This window comes from Tyto alba, unplaced genomic scaffold (genome assembly GCF_018691265.1).
Source record: "Tyto alba isolate M040663 unplaced genomic scaffold, T.alba_DEE_v4.0 Super-Scaffold_27, whole genome shotgun sequence".
Lineage (NCBI taxonomy): Eukaryota > Metazoa > Chordata > Aves > Strigiformes > Tytonidae > Tyto > Tyto alba.
Genome location: NW_024881301.1, coordinates 9,679,903 through 9,699,975, shown reverse-complemented (window position 1 = coordinate 9,699,975; position 20,073 = coordinate 9,679,903). Strand labels below are relative to the sequence as shown.

Below are 20,073 nucleotides of genomic sequence, written 5' to 3'. Positions count from 1 at the left end.
TAAGCATAAAACAGAAATTGTTTTGAAAAGAGAAGCAAAAATAAATAGCTCTACTTGGTGCAAGTTGTAAAGCATTTTTATAACATATAATTTACCCTGAAGTAGCACCTGGTATAAGGGGGCTATCCCTGGAGCAAGGCTGTCTTCTCCTTTGTGTTCCTACATTCTAAGACTAAATACAACTTATATGGTGGTAGAGTCTTGTGACTGATACCTGAATGAAGAAAACAGGAGATTGTAATTATAACTAAGAATAGGCTAGCTGTGATACACATAATATATTTTTAATAAGTAACAATATTCACAATATAAGGTAAATACAATATTTATGGTTATATACAGTATAATGTATATGTTGTTACCACCATTGTCTTCTTGCAGTCCCAATCTCTTTCTTACTTGTTTGTTTCATCCATAGAAGCCCGTTTTTGTTTGTACTTCTGTGTTGCTGTTTATTACGCCTCTATAGTGCTCTGCACAAGACTGCCATGACCTGTTGGGAAGCCTCAAGGCTTTATTGCAATTTGTAATAAGATAGAATTAGAGTCCAAAAATAAAATCAACCAGAAACTATCAGTAAAAGTGAAATGGACTAGTCTAGTTTTATAGTGCAAGCTGGGAGCAATGCAGGATGCAAACACCTTAGCAGGAGAGAGTAAATTAGATTCTTTAAACTCTTTCTATTTTAATAATCTTTTTATAACACAGACAAACCAATTTGTTAGAAAGTATGATATTTAATCTGGCAATGTTCCTTTAATAATCTACCTACACTTGCTGTTGCTGTCATGGTCTCTTTGCTGCTCTTAAACGCCCCTGTCCCCAAAATACCTTTGCTCTCTCTGCTGTATTGAGGATGTTGCCTTCTCGAAGACCATTTGCTGCAATTTTGGCTGCAAAGCTCCTGCTTCTCTCCCTCTCTTCCAGAAAATAAAATGGCTGGGATAGGCACTAGAGCAAAGCTGATCTGCATTGAAAACTCATGGCCCGATGTCAGTAGCAGTGGCCTCAGGGGTCATCTGTCAAGGGAACTGATGAGCCTGGCACTTCATCTGCCTCTCCTGTCACATCCGTCTCTCGTGGGACAGAAGCACCTCCCTGTGTCCTGTTGGCTCTTTTTCCTGTCTAAACTGGGTGAGAAGTGCCTCTTGGGAGGGCCTTCGTCCTTGGGGATTGCTGCTGCTTCGTGTAGCCTCTCTCTCTTTTTTTATTTAAAGCTCATTAGACCTTTTGATGTGTTCTGCTAGCTGTGTACTTTAAAAGCTGCTGGAGATGTTTTACAGCAGGATCTTATTCATTCAATGCAGCTTACATCTTTCTTTCTCATTTCTGCAGTAGCTTGACAACACAGCTGTCAGAACAAATCACTCAGCAGAGCCACCTTTTTTAATGTGTAGCTGGATGTATGCATACACACACACAGAAGTACTTGCAGCTTTTGTAAGTATCCCCCCAACATCTTACTAATAAAATCACAGAAGAATATGTGATAAAGCACTGAATGCAGGCCTAGGAAATTGTGCCCACAATCAGAATATATGTCTGTTTTCATGAGGGAGGGGAAACAAGGGAGAAACAGAAGAACTCTTATCTCAAGCAAATATTAGGAGTAGATCCAAGCACCAGTTCAATTAAACTGTCAAGCATGTACGATGTGTGTAATGATTTTTTTTCCTCTATTATTTTTAATGAACAAAGTATTTTTAGAAAGGTGACAGATTTACTATTTGAATGTCATTTATTAGGAGATTAAGGTCCCATTTTGTGAAGCATTGTAAACATGTATCATAAAAAGCAATTGCTGCTCTGCCCTAAGGACTTTACTGCCTACAGAGCCAAAGGCTTGCAGGAGGGAAGTGTAGCAGTCAAAAAGAAAAGCAGAAATGCAACTGAGGCAAGGAGAGAAATCTTAGAATCCTACTCCCATTACAGGAGTTTGGCAACAGCTATAGTTCAAAATTTCTCCAAACTAAGCCCTTTCTCTGACTTGATAATGAATTTCTCAGTCTTTCTCATTTCCCACATGAATTATTTTGGTGATTGTCCTTTTGCAACTATGAGTAAATGTCCTATTACAATGTGGTGAAACTCCGACGTAACGCTTGGAAAGACTGGTCAGTAAGTTGGCTTCTGGGTGCTGGAAGACAGATGTCCACTACACTGAACCTGATTTTGGTGAGTGAGGAGCACCTGGGAAAATGTACCTAGGTCATGCACAGTAATATTTTGTCATTCTGCAAGTTCTGTAATAATCTCTTGGTATTCTAAATGGAGACTCTATCTAGGGACTACTGGTTCCTCTAAATGTCTCACCACTCCACAGGGAACAATTGGTGTAAAGCAATCAAAACTCCTAAATGGAACTTGTGACATTGCAAACTTTTGATTGACCAGGACAAGCCTTACAGTGGCCTAGGGCCTTTAGAGACAAATTATTTAAGCAAAAGATGTTTTGAAATTTGTAGGAATTTTCACACAGAAGTATACAAAAACCCATTTGATTTCCAAGCAGGAGGTCAGGAAACACCACCATTGTTCTATTGGATCCCTGTTCCATGCAGCAATGACCTTCTTTAGTGCTGTCTGTTTAGAGAAAAACAGTGTTGCTGGAACATAATTAGCCTTGTAAATCTTTCTGCAGAGTGGGTGAAACATGACATCTCCACTGAAAACAGTGGTGACTTGTCTGTTGATTGTGTGCATTTTCACCCTGAGGAGTACAGCCTATTATCTGAGGGAATTTGATCTGTAGACAGAAAGAATCTAGAATAAAACCAGAACAAAACTTGAGAAAGAAAAATACCAAAATCCACTGAGAACACAAGGAAATGGCCCTTCAGTAAGTTTCCTTTCTCTCTCTCTCTTAATATTACATGGTTTTATTTGCTGTACTTTGTACAGTCTGAGAAATCTTGTACTATGAAATATTTTACACATCCTCTACTTTCTTCTCCCTCACTGCTAATGCCTCTTCTACTGCCTCACAAATAATATTCAAATTATTTAAATATTTCATGTTGTAGGACCTAGCAGTACAGTGCAGTATATGTAGATACCATTGGGAAATACATTTTAATATAACTTTTAGAATCACAAATTATTCATGCAGTGCAAATAACAAACTCGTGGAGAGCATAATCTGTGATAAAAGCACTTGCCTGTTTTTTAACATTTTCTGGTGTAGTTGGAGTTGACAGATCATCAGATGTTTAGTGCATTATTTATTAAATGTTTTAGCATAACTTTTATATTCAGTGAACATTGAGCCCACAAAAGTCATGGCTGACTGAAGACGCAGTGATGCTGATGATGGAAGCATGTTGCATATTTTTCTCTACTCTACTGAAACTTGCATCTTGTGTTTTATAAAGGACCATTTTTCTCTTGCTTGTATTACTCATTCCATCCTTTTTGGGACTGTGGTTTATGCTTCACTGTGTTGAGAATGCAATCCAATAATTTATGGACTGCTGTGCATGGCTTTACTGTATTTAACTAAGATTAGAAAACATTGAAAGAGTCGCACTGGTTAGTATGTCAAAACTAAAGTTGAAGAAAATGCATGTTCTAGTCTAATTTGCAGTTATCCAGGAAAGCAAAATGTGAACAGCCAACAACTTAAGTAATTTAAGATAATATAAAAATACATAAGAAAGTAAGCAAAAGTGGAACACATTCCTCAGCTAAGAAATGTGTTCTATCCGCTCATTCAATTTGTCCAGGTACATTGAAATTAATAGACTGTATATTTCTGAGAACAAAATATCTTTAATTTAATCCGTCTCTGAGTTCTTCAATGTTTTATGGCATTTGGAGATTGTTTCAGAGCAATATTTAAGAACTACTTCAGTGTTTTAGGAAGCCCAGATCCCAACTTTATCCTTTACTTTTTTTTTTTTTTTTTTTTAAAAAGGAAATCCCCCATTTCCTCCCTTTCCCAATCAGATTCCTTGTTTAAGGAAGAAAGATAAATATTACACTTTATTTTTGAAACTAATACGATTTTTATTATGTAGCTGTCAACCTATGACAAGCCCAAAAGCTTGATAAGGAACATTAGAGAGGAGATGCAACCACAAATAGCAGAAGAGAAATCCTAGTATAGCGAGGTTTGTTCCTTTTGTGAGTATAAACACTGTTGTAACCTGAGGCTCCAGGGGTCACTAACTCAATTCCTAGTGTTGAACAGAAGATGATACTCGACGCGGAAGTCTCGGACACAACATACACGATCAGTGTGATCAAGTTAATGCCACTTTATTAAAGGATACACAGCAATTTATACACTAGCACAAAGCGCCCACGTTACGTTTTGGTTTCTAATAGGTTAAAGCTGCTTGTTCACACGCCTTCTTATGCTTGGTCTTGGTGTGGTGTCCATGCACCTTGCTCTGCCATACCTACATTCTGTTTCTACATCTTGTTATCTTGTTTTTTACATTCCAACCTCCCTACCTCTTTGCAACATAGGCAGTTTCTCAAAACCCCAACTTCCTTATCTCTTTCGACCTTGCATATGTCCTTCACAACAGCTGCAGTTGTGAGGCCCCTCGGTCTGGATTGCTCATAATATGCCTATTTTCTTCCAGCCACTCCACAGGTACTGGAACTGCACTGGATGGAAGGAAGCTTTGGTCTGAAATGGTGCACGTGCCTAATAGCGAGGCACATTTGAGGGATGCACGTCTACATCAAAGTTGCTTATATCAGTCACATTGAGTTACTTTCTACCAGGGAACCTCATACCTCATGACTAATATAATTAGACACGGTATGCTGCAGCCTGGGAAATTAAGAACCCTGAATCTGAAGCACCAGTCACTCTATTTAACTGTTAGTAGAAAAGGCATTAGAGCTAACTCTCTATATCCAAGGGATTTTTTTGTTTTTACCTCAGGAACAATCAAGTTTAAATTATCTTTACCTGGCCAGCATAACCATATCAAGAATAATGAATAAATTAACTCCCTCAGAGAAATAACAGTCACAGCAACACTATAAAACACTGCTGTGGGCCTTCTCTTACTATAAAATTTGTAATTTGTGAATTGAGACTTTAGTCTCATTTCCAAGGGGATGTATGCCTAAATCAAGGCACAAAGTATTTCTTAGTAGCTGTACCTCATCTTAAAGCCAGTCTTCTTCAAAGCTTTTATGTTCTTTCTGATGAGTATTGGTATGTCAGGACCTTGTAGGGTGATCCTCTGTTAAAAGAAAAAATCTCAGTGATTCAGATTGATGATTTGTTGGCATAACATGCTTAATTTCACCTGTTGAGAGTCCTTGAAGTGAGGTTGTCATGCAGTGTATAAACCAATCCCAGTTTAAATAAAATCAGTGAAAATGCCACTGTTTGATTATCGAGAAAAATTCTGTGCCTAATTATTACATGGAAATAAAAATAAAAAAAATCACAGGGCTGAAAGGCTTCAGAGGTCACTTAGTCCATGTCCCTGTAAAAAGATGATCAAAAATACAGAGAATGTCCCTGACAAGTGTCAGTCTAATTGTTCTTAAAATCTCCAAAGGAGAAAAATTCCTCAATCGTATTGCATATCTATATTTCTCTCTTTCTATGTATATACATGTGTGTGTGTGTGTGTATTGAGATATTGTCCTAGGTTCAGCTAGGATAGAGTTAATTTTCACAAGAAGCTGGGAGGGGCACAGCCAGGATAGCTGACCCAAACTAGCCAAGGGCATATTTAGTACCAAATGATGTCACACGAAGTATAAATACTGGGGGAGCCGGCTGGGGGGAGGAGAGATTGCAGCTCAGGAACGAGCTGGACATTGAATTCCAGGTGGTGAGCAATTGCATTGTACATCACTCACTTGTTTCTTGTTTCTTGTTTCTTGTTTCTTGTTTCTTGTTTCTTGTTTCTTGTTTCTTGTTTCTTGTTTCTTGTTTCTTGTTTCTTGTTTCTTGTTTCTTGTTTCTTGTTTCTTGTTTGTTTCTTCTTTCTTCTTTCTTCTTTATTCTTTCTTCTTTCTTCTTCTTTCTTCTTTCTTTCTTCTTTCTTCTTTCTTCTTTCTTCTTTCTTCTTTCTTCTTTCTTCTTTCTTCTTTCTTCTTTCTTCCTCTCCTTCTACTTCTTCTTTTCTTCTTCTCTTCCTCTCTTCCTCTCTTCCTCCTCCTCCTCCTCCTCCTCCTCCTCTTCCTCCTCCTCCTGCTCCTCCTTCTCCTCCTCCTCCTCCTCCTCCACCCCTCCTCGTCCTCCTCCCCCCCCAACAAGTTTTTACTTTTTCTTCTAATTCTCCTCCCTACATGGCTGCATTACATGGCTGCATGATGCTTAGTTGCCAGCTAGGCCTAAACCACAGCACGTAAATAACTGTATTTATCATTAAAACTCTTTTGCAGCAGGTAACCTAAATCTCCTTTGTTTTAGATGCAATTAGTTTCTTCCTGTCACATCCCCAGTAAATTTTAAAAAAACAAGAATTTTCTTCACATAGGTTTTCAAACATGGGAAGGGAATTAGTGTGCTTGCTTTCTTAGTGTGCCTTCTCTTTCCTCACCTGAGTAAACCCAGCTCCTTCAGCCTTTTTCCTAAGCTGTATTTTTCAAGCCTGTTGTCAGTCTTCCTCTTCTTGTAGATAACAGACCCTAGGGATGGGACCTAAATAACACCAACTAGAGCAAAATGATGACTTCCACTGCATTTCAGATGTGCCAGCCCTGTTAATGTATCAGGTCATTTAATGCTTTCATAGGACTGTTGTGCTGTGAAAGAAGGGACAAAGTCGTTGCTTACTGCAGCTCCCACATCTGCAGATCTGCTGCTTGCCTGCCCATACCATGTCCTATGCTTGAGCAACTGGTTTTGGGAGGAAACTGACTCAGCCTGACCCGTTGGTTCTTGATGACCCTTGACTGGTGGATTTCTTTAACTTTATTATTGTCTCGAGGATTTCAGGCCTCACAGTTTCTAGTGTTTTGTACCTAGTAACTTGGAATTAGGCTGACCAGCATATTACTTCTTTTCCCCTATTTTTACATGTATGTTGTGCTTGGCTGTCTCAAGTTCTTTGATCAGTCCATGTTCTAATCAGGCTCCTAATGATATTTGCTAACATCAGCTTGGGTAGCATTTTAAACAGAAGTGAATTGGTATAGTCTGTGCCGTGTTGAACACATCTGTTTTTTTTTTTTCTTTTTTAATATTTTCAAAACCATTTTAAAAGATTTTTTAGGCTATTAGTCTTTTAGTATGCCTAATCCGTTATCAAAATTAAGTGCATTCACAATTTATATTTAGTGGGAATATAGAAGCAAAGAATGTTTCTATACAAAGAATGGTCTATGTTTCTTTAAGCTCTTTAACAAGTTACTTACTCTCATTTCCTCTTTTGTATGAGTCCATTAATGCCTTCAGTGCTTAGAAAATTTCTGATACAGACATTTTTGTCTCCTATGATGATTTCCATCTTTTCTCCACATAGGAATGATTTACCCTTATAGTTGTAACATAGTCAGCATAGCCTTTTTTTTTTGTTTGTTTGTTTGGCTGTTTTTTTTTTTTTTTTGATTTGCCAGTTTGCCTAACATGTTATATCTCTCCGATTATCTTTCCATCTCTTCTTGCTCTCTCAGTTGCCAAAGTCCGCTTTTTTAGAAGACCATTATTTTAGTTTTCTATTCTGGCTTCTTATTATGTTTAGCCTTTTGATCGAAAGCAACCTTCTACCTGCACCCCCACTGCTTGCAACACCTTGTCAATAATTACTGTGCCAAAAGAGTAGCAATAACAAAAACAAGTTCTTCTTTCTTCGGGAAGAACTATACTAGCCTATTAAAAAACCCCCACACCTATGAATCTATTTGTGGTTTTGCCCCTGGTCATTTCTGCCCTAAAATTTTACTTTCTTTCTTTCATCTTCCAAATTCTGTGTGCTCCATGGGTCTCTGCTGACAGTATGCATGTATTTTGTAGATGTTTGCAGATATTTCTGGGAGTTTTGGTGACCAGGTTGGAATAGCTGGAATCATTGTGCAGACTGGCATTTTGATTTGGATTTTGGACTGGAAAGGCAGTTGGGACTCGAGGGATGCAAAGGGGGAGACGTCATCAAAATTGAGAGAAAACAATGCCAGCAATCCTTGAATACTACTTCTACCACTCATTCCTCCTCCTGTATCTCCCATTACATCCAATAGCAAGCAAAGACCTTATATGATTTTTCAATCCCTGACCAGCAAGTAAGATGATGCATATGGAAGGCAGAAACAAACATCAGGAAAGGTTGGCCAATGTCATGGGACCCGAAGCCAACCAGAGCCTTGAGGTGACTCTGCCCAAACAATTTATTTAAAACAAGCATGTTAGCAGCACCAGATGGGCTTTGAACAACAGGAAAAGAGTTTTACTGGAGCACACACATTTTAAGCCAGAGAAAATTCAGGCTAAATCAGAATATGAATAGGAGGGGGCTGTACAGAAAATTAGTGCTATACCAGAGACAGAGACTTACCTCCAGCTTGTTCCCAGGCTGGTGACTGCATGACCGTCTGCAGTGAAGCAGCTGTTAGATGTTACAGACACCACAGAGCTCTTGCTCTGGGTCATGAGGACAAACCTTTCCTCCCACAACCAGGACCTGCTTGTGTGTCGTCCCCATGCTCTGCTTAGGAGTCTTCCAGTCCCTGCCTGCCTCATCCTTGCTCGAGAGTAGGGGGTTTCTCCACCAAATGGAGCTTGGTTGCTTCCAGGAAAAGAGGAATCTTTCGTCTCTGGCAAGGCAAAGGCAGCTTTACTCCCTGCTGCCCGTGCACGGCATTTTGGCAGAGCAGATGCCGGGCAAATGTTCTCCTAAGCTTAACTGATTGCAGGACACAGAGCAGATGCTGTCCATGCTATTCAGCAGCAAAGATGCTCATAGCAACACAGATGTTGGTGTACAGCTATGTATCAAGTAAACAATCCTTTACAGGTTTGACATTTTACACTAGCAAGTATTTCATTAGTGGTCAAAGCGGCACAGATGTCTTACACATCACCTGTGCAATGCTCCCAGCCTCTCCTACCTGGTGTCCTGTGTGAGGGGTGCCTTGCTCTCCAGATAGCCTAGAGCACACTGACTGGCCAGTCAGTGTTCACATGCTGGTTAGCCAGCTGGATGCTGCCATCCCCTCAGTGGGTGCTCCAATTTGGTACCCACTACTGATTTTATGATGCCATTTGTCAAATTTGACTGAAAGTGGCTAGTGGGCTCAAAAAATAATTGAGAAGGAGGGACTGACAGAAAGCTCAACAGATGAACAGGCAGATGGGCAGTAAGTGTGACTGCTTAAGCTTCCTTTTTCTAGGAAGTCAGTCTGAAAATAATATAAAGTAAGACAAATGATTTTTTCTCCCTTAGAGATCTTAATCAAAATGAACAACCGTGAAAATCTTTCTCTATTCCTACGGTATTTTTTCTGCAGACGGAAAGATAACAGAAGAAAGAAACAGATATTTCAAGCCAGATTAGTACATTAGTTTCCAATGAAGTTGATAAGTTGCTTTTGAGTTGCCACAAATTATACTTTTACACTGTGTGTGATCACAGTGTAAAACACTGAGAAACCTACCTTTCTTACCACTCTAGCACTTGCCACTCTACTTCTGCCTAGGAGAACTTCAGTGAAGCCTTAACAGTGAGGCAGGGAATAGAGGGGAGGGGTGGGTGAATGATCAGGAAGTATCTGAAGAGAGGATAAAGAAATATAGTTTAAATGGAAAACCCCAGAGTCCTTGAAGGTTAAATGAAAACCTCTGTGACCTAACAGAATGAGTTTGATACTCCAGCATGTAGGTAGCCTGACTATATTCCTGTTTTAGTTATTTGTGCCGTGCTTAAATGCCAAAAACAGTAATTAAAATTCATATAAAGATTCTGATCTTAGCTAACAGGGATGATTCACCAGCAGCCATGGGACCTGTCAGAGAAGATTGATGGAGAACTTTCAAAGACCCTGAAGTACCCTGAGCATTGTACAAAGGACAGACTGAGACCTTTCATCTGAGGCAAAGGAAAATACATTACATACTGCCCATTCAGTTCAACTGAATGCTTTAATCTATGGGAGTTCTGGGTTTGTTTGGAGCTCCAGGATTAAAAATATCTGCATTTATCAAAGATCAAGGTTTATCAGATACCAAAAATTCTGTCCATTCAGCCTATATGCTTAATTCCACATAACTTTTTTCTTTCATCCAGTGAGTTATCTGCAATACAGTAGTCAGTAAGCACAGAAAAGTCTTTTGTTTCAGCATGTCCTTCAGCAGCACCAGGTTAGGAACTTGCTTCTCTGCCCTGGGAGAGGTGAACACACCAGTTCTCTGCTTGGCAAAACAGGTAATAGCAGTAACACTGACTACTTACAATATGAAATCTGTAGTATAACAATAATCATACAGAGGAAGAGGTAGTAGCACCTGGCTTTTCTTTTGCCAAGGCCCATGTGAATGAACATACACTACTTACACATGGGATCAAATTCAAGTGGAAATTGATCATGGTAACATAATTGATTGCCACTATCTACACACAGATCTTTCACTGGCATTTTCTATGCAACCTCTGGACAACAAAGGCTGGTCGCATGTGGAAATGGGCTGGTACAAGTTCTTTATATAGCTCTGTTAGGATAAAATTTACAATCCTGCAAAAAGCTTTGGAGGTGTCAAGCAAATCTGTAGGATGAGAAAAAAGAAGTCACTCTTGGGGATTTTTAAAAAATTCTCCACTAATATATGCTATTGTCTAGGGGAGCACTGCACCAAGGCCGTCAGCCTGACAAAGACAACATTACTTCAGTTAAAGTTGCTCATAATTCTTTGCTAAAGAGAGATTTTTGTGCAGTATGTCCAGGCAAATAATACCAGTGGTGCTTATTATGCACAGATTAGTTTCTTCTTTGAACTCCTCCTCTCTTTTATCATATTTCTTTCCATTGCCTTTCTTCACTTTGATTTTCCTTTACCATCACCTCTTCCAATTTTCCCATGTCACTTGATTTATGGCATTTCAATAAATCTTTGCTGACTGGAGTATACTCACAGTGCCTCACAGATTCCTGCTGCAGTTTGCAGGGCCTTCATTTTGCAAACACAAACCTGGTGATGGAATGAGCCATCGGATATCATGTGCCATTGCTCCTAGGCCAGGAGGCAGGGCATGGTTTGATTGGTACTATATGCTGCATCCACTGGAGACCTGCTCAGCTCTGTGATAACACATTTTCCCTATTTCTTCATGGCAATTAAGACACTCAGAATTGTCTGTTCAATCATTTGTGTGGAGACTTCATGACAACAGTTGGCAAAGAGGACTGTAATAAGTACTTTTTTCTTTCTTTCCTTCAGGAACCAAATATTGCAGAAATGCCATGCTGATGATGAAACTTCATATTTTTATAAGCATGACCCAATTTGACCTCCTGAACTTTCAGAATGGTTATAGAAAATACATAAGATGACTTAAGACACCAGGCAGAGATTTTAAATCAGGAAGGAAGGAAGAGGTATATTGTTTTTCTTACAATTTGAACATGTTTCATTGTGGAAATTCTTGAGAGACAATAAACATAGAAGCTCATTTTTTTTGGACTGGAACATTTTGGACCTGATTCAAAGTCTATTAACTTTATTTGAAGGAGTCTCATTGATCTCAATGAGCTTTCAATCAGACATATGCAGCGTCATGACAAGGGGGAATTGCCTAGAAGCTCCTCATGCAGGTCAGCCCAATGCTATCTCCAGAGAGGGAATTAATAAAGCTACAAACTCAGACAAAATGTAACACAAAGGATGAGCTGGGAATGAAGAGTCATCAGCTCTGTAGCCATTCAGGAAAGGAGATAACAAAATAAGAAAGCAGAGGAATTAAGTTTTTCCTCATTTTCTTCTGTCACCAGTAGTTCCTGCTGAAGGGAAAAACCTCGTGCTATTTTCATCTTCCACTTTCACCTTCACTTATTTCCCAACACAGCATATTTCCCACCATTCAGAGAAAAGGACATGTTGCTGAAAGTCAAAGTAAAAGCAGGATTTTTTCTCATCTACTTCCCTTGCAAAGCCTACAAACTCTAAGAGAAAATGGAGTGAAAAAAGATACCAAACTGGATTTTTTTATCTTTTGACTGAAACAAAAATGTTCTTAAGATTGTAAAAAGCAAAAAAAAGTAGAAAGAAACTCCTGAAATGTTCAATTAATTAAATCAATTATAATTCGGAAATTTGAAGTGGACTTTTTTAAGGAAATGGGTCATATTGTCACTGTTTCAGAAAAATTTACCCCTCATCATGAAGTTCAGCCAAAATTAGAAAAAACATCTTGTGAGAAAAACCTGGTAGGAGCATTCATTGAAGCAAAAAAAAGGCTGAATTGACTGTCCTCAAGTTTTTTAAAAAAATTAAGTCTGCACAACAAGAAGGGATAGTGAAGGAAAATGAAAGTTCCTATAGAAAACAGAAAGAGAATAAAGACTTATTTCTTTTCATCAGAGGTGGATCTGTTTAAGAACACAGGAATCGATCCCTAAACCAAACACAGTTTCCTCTAGAGTTCTCTGCTCACATTTCTGCAGGCTAAGACTTCTGAAACTGAGATATACTTTTTAATATGTATTTTTTTTTTTTAATGGAATCAGTTTTGCATTCTTACTGTTATTCATGGAGCACTGTTGCTGTTAGCCATTTAGCTACTAGAGCAATTGTAGCCATCTACATACCTTATTATGTGGTTCCCAGGAGCTGCTTTCCCCTGGAGGACTCTGCTTGTGACAGGAACATACCTGAGGCTGCCTGTCCACTTGGGTTGCAGCTCTGGGGCATTTTTGGCCTGAACCATGCCAGGTGGCCTGGGAGTGGGCATTACCTTGTGATCCACAGGCTGGAGACTACTAAAATAAATAGATTCAAAACAAGACAGATTTTGAACCAACATGATGTTTCCACATTGTGACACTGTTTAAATTTCCTGTTTAAGATACTCCCCCCCTGCAGCAGTCTGTGAGACCCAGCACTTCATATGTTGAGTTTTTCAGGACAGGAAATTCCTCTCTATCTAAGCCCATGTTAGTAACTTTAATTTGCTGAGAATTGCTCTACAATCTAAAGTGAAACCCTCAGGAACAGATATAGATTCATACTGGCAAAACCTCAGCATCCAGAACAATCTGGCTGCTGGTGGCATGCCTTTTGGGACAGCACTCAGCAGTACTCATCTGCCTTTCTTTACCAGATCAGATGTAGCCACATTATCTCTTAGGGCAAAGCCCAGGGCTTTACTGTGCTCCTGTAGCTCACAGTGCTGCCATAGCATAAATGGTTACTATTATAGCAGCTTCAGGTACAACCTATCATATAAGGTTTGCACCAAAGCCATGTCAAGTATATTTAAATGCATTTTGAAAGTGTAATTAAACACAAAGGGGCATTACCAGTGTGAGAAGTAGTTATTTCTGCATGTGTATAGATACCATAAATGCTGCTGGAAACGAGCTATTCACAACTACTTTTGTTGTTCACACACATCATACCCGTTCATTTAAGCTGTAGTAGCTGGGGTAAAGGGCTGGGGATGATAGGAGAGAATTTACAAAGTGACCAGCATGATCTTTACGGAGTGGTCTTTTATACTTGTGTTTCTAAGTTATTTTTCATGGCTTAAAATGAGACCTATATTGAAGATCTGGAATTTTAGAGCTTTTTGATAGAGAAACCTCACAGTAAATATTAGTCTGAAAACAGGAAAAAAATGAATCCTCAAAGGTTAATTTTTATAACTTGATCACAAGAAAGGAATCTTCCAGTATCTTCTCACAGGTGTGTTTTCTGGGGACTATGCATCTGTACTAACTTTAAGTCTCTCACGCACGTGCCCCAGTTTGGAGGTGAGTGTCCCTGGGCACTGAAGGCAGTAGATGGAGGGAAATGGACTCTCCCTTAGGGCAGCCCAGAGACTTGTGTCCCTTCTCTGGGGAATCTTCTTCTTTTTTTCCCAGAGAGATGCAGGGAAACTAACCTGAACACTTCAGATAAGTGTTTAACAAACAGCGGCACAAATGCTTCCCATGCTGCTAATTAGCAGTACAAGTCCAACACGGTCTCCCAGTTTTAAAATCTTCCATGGACCTGTTCTTACTCATCTTACATATCTCCTCTCTTTCCCAGCTCTTGCCCTGTCCCACTCTGGACTTTGCCACGCTTCTTTTCCCTGCATCTTGGGCAGCTTTGTAGATCATTTTAGCAGCTCACTGGTGCACTACTTGCTGTGAGGTCCCTGGCTGGTGCATCTTTTCAACTGTGCTTGTGCCTCTGTGACTCTCAGTTTTTTGTTATTATTCATTTCTGAACAAATCTGGGAAATCAATATGAGAAAGTTTACATATCAGATAAAACAGCACTGTATTGCCCAAGCATTAATATATTGTACTATTTGGTTTAAGAGACAAATCTCTTTGACTGATATGATGAAATGTAGTTAGAAGGAGGCTTGAATGCAAAATTCAAACTTTATGTAGGATAATATCTTAAATAAAAGGAAAAGAAGGAAATCTTAATGCAGGAGGCAAAGGTGTCCTGAGTTTGAGTGAGTTGTTTTTAGAAGAACTGCTTAGGACAAGTCATTTGATACCAGAGGTATTAAAACACAAGTCACAAAATCTTACAGTAGGTTGTTTCAAATGGAAATGATAGGAGACAAAGAAAACTTGTATATTGATGGGGGAAAGGATAAATGGTTGAGAGGAGACAATAACTGACACAGAATTTCAGCCATATCATGGCTTAACTTGCTAGCACTTCCTTTTTTATTTTTAAAACATAAAAATAAACCAGATATTTCCTTTCCAGCTCCCACCATGCCCAGGCCTAGTCTGGGAAACTTGTGTTTAAAATACTATTATTTCCCCTCTGAAACTTCAGTCTTTATTGCTTTTTTACACAATATTTCTAAGGAGGGTCTAGGGTGGGTGCATTTGTCAAACCAGCATTTGCAGCCATAATATGGAGAAACTAGAGCCACCATGTCTAATGTTAGGAAGTTGCACTGGGAAGAAGAGCACTAATGGACTAACTTCTGTCTGACTGGTATTGTTTGTTCAAAGTCAGGAACTGGCATATGGGAAACGAAGAGACAAAGACTCTGCCTTTTGTTTTAACCTTTCTTTTTGTGGAAGAAAGGTTATTGTGTAGTGGAGCTCCTAGAGCTAGGCTGCAAATAGAACAACATATACCCTGGGGCCCTCAACTGATTTTAACTTCCTTTGTTATTCATTATTTCCACTTTCAAGATACAGATGCAAACTTTAAGATGAAAATCCAACATACGGCTCAAATTTTGTTACACTTGGGGTGTCCCCTTCAATGTCATGAATTCCCAGAGAGTTTTCCTGTTGCTATTTTCTAAAGATTTTGACTACTTCTCCTTATCATAGAATCACAGAATTCTTTAGGTTGGAAGGGACCTTAAAGATCACCTAGTTCCAACCCCCTTGCCATGGGCAGGGACACTTTCCACCAGACCAGGTTGCTCAAAGCTCCGTCCAACCTGGCCTTGAACCCTTCCAGGGAGGGGGCAGCCACAATTTCTCTGGGCAACCTGTTCCTGTATCTTACCACCTTCACAGTAACGAATTTTTTCCTTATATCTCATATAAATCTATCCTCTTTCAGATTAAAACTCTTACCCCTCATCCTAAAACTGCACTCCCTGACAAAGGGTCCCTCCCCATCTTTCCTGTAGCCCCCTTTAGGTACTGGAAGGCCACTCTAAGGTCTCCCCAGAGCCTTCTCTTCTCCAGGCTGAACAACCCTAGCCATCTCAGCCTGTCCTCACAGGGGAGGTGCTCCAGCCCCCTGATCATCTTCATGGCTCCCTCTGGACCTGCTCGAACAGGTCCATGTCTTTCTTATGCTGGGGCCACAGAGATGCATACAGTACTCCATGTATGTTTAATAACTATTGCACATTTTACTAAGAGCTTGACTAGAGGATGTGTAGGGTTTTTATAGGAAAAAGTGGAGGAGCTACAATTTTGTAACTTTTTAGAAGATCTGATTTTATATTCTTTCCAAGGACTTGTAGAAAATTTTTGTATAACTTGCTGAAAGAGTGTTAATATTCTGGAACACAGAGAATGGAAAAAAATGCCTTTTTTTTTTTTTTTTTTTTTTTCTTTCAGTTCAGGATTATGAAATAGTGCTGAGAGACAAGTTGGTGCAGCTGAATTTTGGGCCTAATTGATGCAAGTTCTTACCTGCAGCACTACAAATTATCTGGGAAATTACACCTTGTTGATTTTCATGTTTTTATTTCATGCATCTTCCCCTCCTGCATCATTTTTACTCATAAATTAACACCAGACTGGTGTTTGTTTAGCAACTGAAACATGATCAAGAGTAAATGATTGTTTTGGGTGGTCAAGCATCCAGAGAAAAGAGAATAGACATTTTCAGGCACAGCTATAATCAAAAACCTGATTGTCTAGAAATGAGGTAATTTCAAATGAAGCTCAGCTATCTGTGCTCGTTGTGAATTATGTTACTCACAACACCAGAGTTTCTATTATTTTATAAAGTGAACACATTGCTGAATCAACAGTGTTGTGAAAGGCAAGGAAAAAACTTTATTGGTTCGTATTTCTTTGCCGTTATTCCAGCTGGAGGGATTTAGTCATATGTGGGCAGAAGAGAAATATTGTGGATCCCTGTTGTGTCCTGCCTTGAGAAGCGACCCCATGGCTGGGCAATGTGGGTGGAAATTACTGCTGATTGGGCTGGTAGTGCTTTACATCCAAGTCCAGAGAAATTGTACTAGCTCCACTCTGTCCCAAGTGATCTAAAAACAGCTATGGACATGGCTGCATGTGATGAAACTGCTTTTTTGTCTCAAAGAAAACCTGTGTTTTATAAGTAAGGAAGTGGATGTCTGTGTTCTGCTGCTGAAAAAACTATCTAAAGAAATAGGTGTTATTTTAATATATTATACTAACAAATATGTAGAAATATGGAGCCATCAGAATTTTTCAGCAGCCTCAAGCTGGCGTTGATTGCTCTATGGTTATGAACATACATTGTGTCCCAGCGTGATGCAGAGGGTACTGCAACTTCCCTGTGCCAAAACAGAAGCGTGGAAAGCTTAAGTGTAGAAGAGCTGTCTCTGTTATCTTCGTGTATTTTCAGATCCAGCAGTGCCTCCATGGAGCTGGGACAGTGCTGGGAAGCAAACACCTCTGTCTCCTCGGGGCTGCTTTGTGCCCCATCAAGCCCCCGTGAGTGGTTTCTTTGACAGCCTCGGAGTGGGATGGTCTGCCTGGACCTGGATATCTGGCCAGGCCTGTTAGGCTGCTTTATTCCCTTTACCACACAATATATGTCTGGCTTTGCTGATAAGTGAATAATGTCTGCTACAGTGATCCTTGCTGAATAGCAGAAAGGTTTTCACCGCATCAAGCAGCTGTAGATATATGGCATTAAAGTAAGAGAGAAAACTATGAACATTAAAAGTGTAAATTGATAGTGATAGCCTTTATTATCCCTTCAGACACTAATGGCAATTTTTTTAACAGCTTCTTCAGTTGGCTGATCACATGAAGTAAAGCAATTACGAGCTAGGTAACATTCATTGCACAAACAAAAATCTCAGGGAAATGGTTTGTTTATTGTTTTAGCATCTTTATAGAGCATAGCAATATTCTCAGTAGAGCTGAAAGATGGAGTACTAAAGCCAGAGTCAGGGAGAAAACAAGTTCACACTGTCCTGAATATGCATGTTGTTGGAATAGAAAAAATAGCCAAGCTAATATTTAATTAGTAGGCATTTGTGCAAGGTTTGTGGTTGTCAGGAAAAAAATATAATCAAGGTGTGTGCATACCTAAAGAGCATGGACAAGGAGAATGTCATGTAGATACAAAACCAAAGCTTGTAACATCCCACTTCAATTTGTAGTAAACACGATTTAAAAAACAAAACCAGGAAGAGGTCTGAACTGCTGATGTACGGCTGTGAATAATGAGAACGGTATCGTTCAACAGCGATTTAAACTTCCCTGCACCAAATTGACCTGACCGCTTCCATGTCAGCATGGAGGAACAGCTTCCAGGGGGAGCTGCAACCAGCAGCAGGAGGTGGCGAGTGCTTGAACCTGATCCACGAGAGAACCTGATCCGCCTTGGAGAGCCCACTTTGCCCACTTGTGCTAGCAGCAGGCAGTGCTCTTTAACCCCATTTGCTGCCATCAGGTAGGCCACGTTTTTATTTTCACCCATTCTGTGTCCATCAATTCTCTATCAGTTTTAAGTTGACTGAGGACTAATTTGCTTGGCCACATTAGTGATAGATCAGTGCCTGTCATGCTACTGTTCGTTCTTCACCTGCCCTCAGACACGAGTGGAATAAACTCTAGTGATGATAAAAGGGACAACAGGTTTTGCAGTGACTGAGCTAAGAGAGGCTCTGAAAGAAAATGGCCTTAGACGTGAGCAGAGGGAAGTCCAGTCTGAGGGTTTGTTTGGCGATGGGGGGAAAACAGGCTGCTGTAATTAGTTCTAATGAATTATGATAAACATAGAACAATATCTCCCTAGCTTCTGGAATTGAAGGAGTAATTAAATCTGGAATAAGCCACAGCTGAAATTCTGATTTAAATGCAAAAGATTATTTATTTTGTGAAAGTTGAGCTATGTCAGACTGTGCAGCTGTCTTAGTGACCAAGGAAATGGTCATTAAATGAGCTAATACTAGCAGAAAGGGCAAGGGAATCAAATGTCATATTTCCTTTCAAAATATGCTAGGAATAATAAGTTGGTGAATCTTATGTTAGTATCATGTAAATAAAGAGAAATAATAATTAAGAATAGAACAACAAAAGAGCATGATATCTTGGAGAGTATCAGTAGGATTTCCATGGTAGAAATTTATGCCTGGTTAAACACTTTTAATTCCTTGAACTGCGCAGCAAAATAATGAAGAATGGCGAATTAAGCTTTTAAAAATCCTTGGGCAAAAGCTTTCATAAGAAGTCATTAAGGGCACTAATTACACACAAGGTGAGATGTAAAGATTTCCTGCTGGATTCAGTACTTCTACTAAGTTGTTGAAATTTAAGGGAACTTTTGGGGAAAAACTAAGGCAATAGTATACAGTCAACACTAACCAGAAGAGAAGCAACATGTATCAGCTAAAGGATCTTTTTCCCTTCTTCTAGTATAATTGCATGACATCTCTGTTACGGTGGGGAAATTTATTACACCTGTCCTGTAACTACTTGCAATACTTGCAATTATTATGCTTTCATTTATCAAACTATATGTACAGATGCTTTTATCTTAGTTAAACTCTACCTTTCTGAACTGAATTTCTTCATGCTGTTTACGTACCTGAGGAAACGTCGTTCTGGAAAATTTGTGCTGTAATGTTTTTTTCCTGTGAGAAGAAATGAGGAAAAAATACTTCCTTTCTGTACTCTAATTTTTAGCATTTTTTTTTCCTGTAAAGTTCTAGAAGCCCCATGCTTTAGCACCAATAATTACAGCTTGTCTTGGCAAGGGGTTCTTGCTGGTCCATCATTGCTCAACTTTGGGCTAATTACAGCTCTATGAGGGAAAAAAATGGGAATGCTAATTGTTGCAGAGATCAGACTGTCTGGTGTTTTTACAATCCAGCCCTTCTGCTCCCTTGGGCTGTGTAGAGGGGAGCTGCCTGTGCTGGGGAGAAAAAGTACTTTGGCATGATTAACATAAATAATCTTGTAAAATTGTACTGCTGCTGTGACAACTCTACTTTTGTTTTTCTGGAGTGTTGTAAATGTATTAAATAAAAACAATATTAATACAAAAATCTTAAGACATTCTTGTTATGATGAGTTGTTTGTTTTTTCTTAATCTTTATTTTCTGCCAACTGGTCAAATTCTAAGACAATTCCAGTGACTATTGATATTTCTTTTTTTGACATTCAGTTTTGAGTACCTTCTCCTTCCCACAAAACAGAAACAAAGACCAAACCAGACCTCACAGAACACCCACTTCAAAAATTTTAGTTATTGGCTTTCCTTGGGTTGGTTGGCTTATAAGTTTAGGGTGG

General features: G+C 39.3%; 1 protein-coding gene across 3 annotated transcripts in view; it reads left to right on the top strand.

Annotated features, from left to right (window-relative positions):
* METTL4 (methyltransferase 4, N6-adenosine) overlaps positions 1-19,779 on the top strand; it is an 87,930-nt gene extending 68,151 nt beyond the window's left edge. Inside the window, exons 11-12 of one of the 3 annotated variants that reach the window (XR_006165776.1) lie at positions 17,174-17,262; positions 18,026-19,779. The gene's annotated coding sequence lies outside the window, so the exon portion shown is untranslated. Of the gene's footprint in view, positions 1-11,350; positions 11,392-17,173 lie in introns of those variants that run through there. The other 2 variants (XR_006165775.1, XR_006165777.1) reach the window with 2 other exon arrangements.
* The last annotated feature ends 294 nt before the right edge of the window (positions 19,780-20,073 follow it).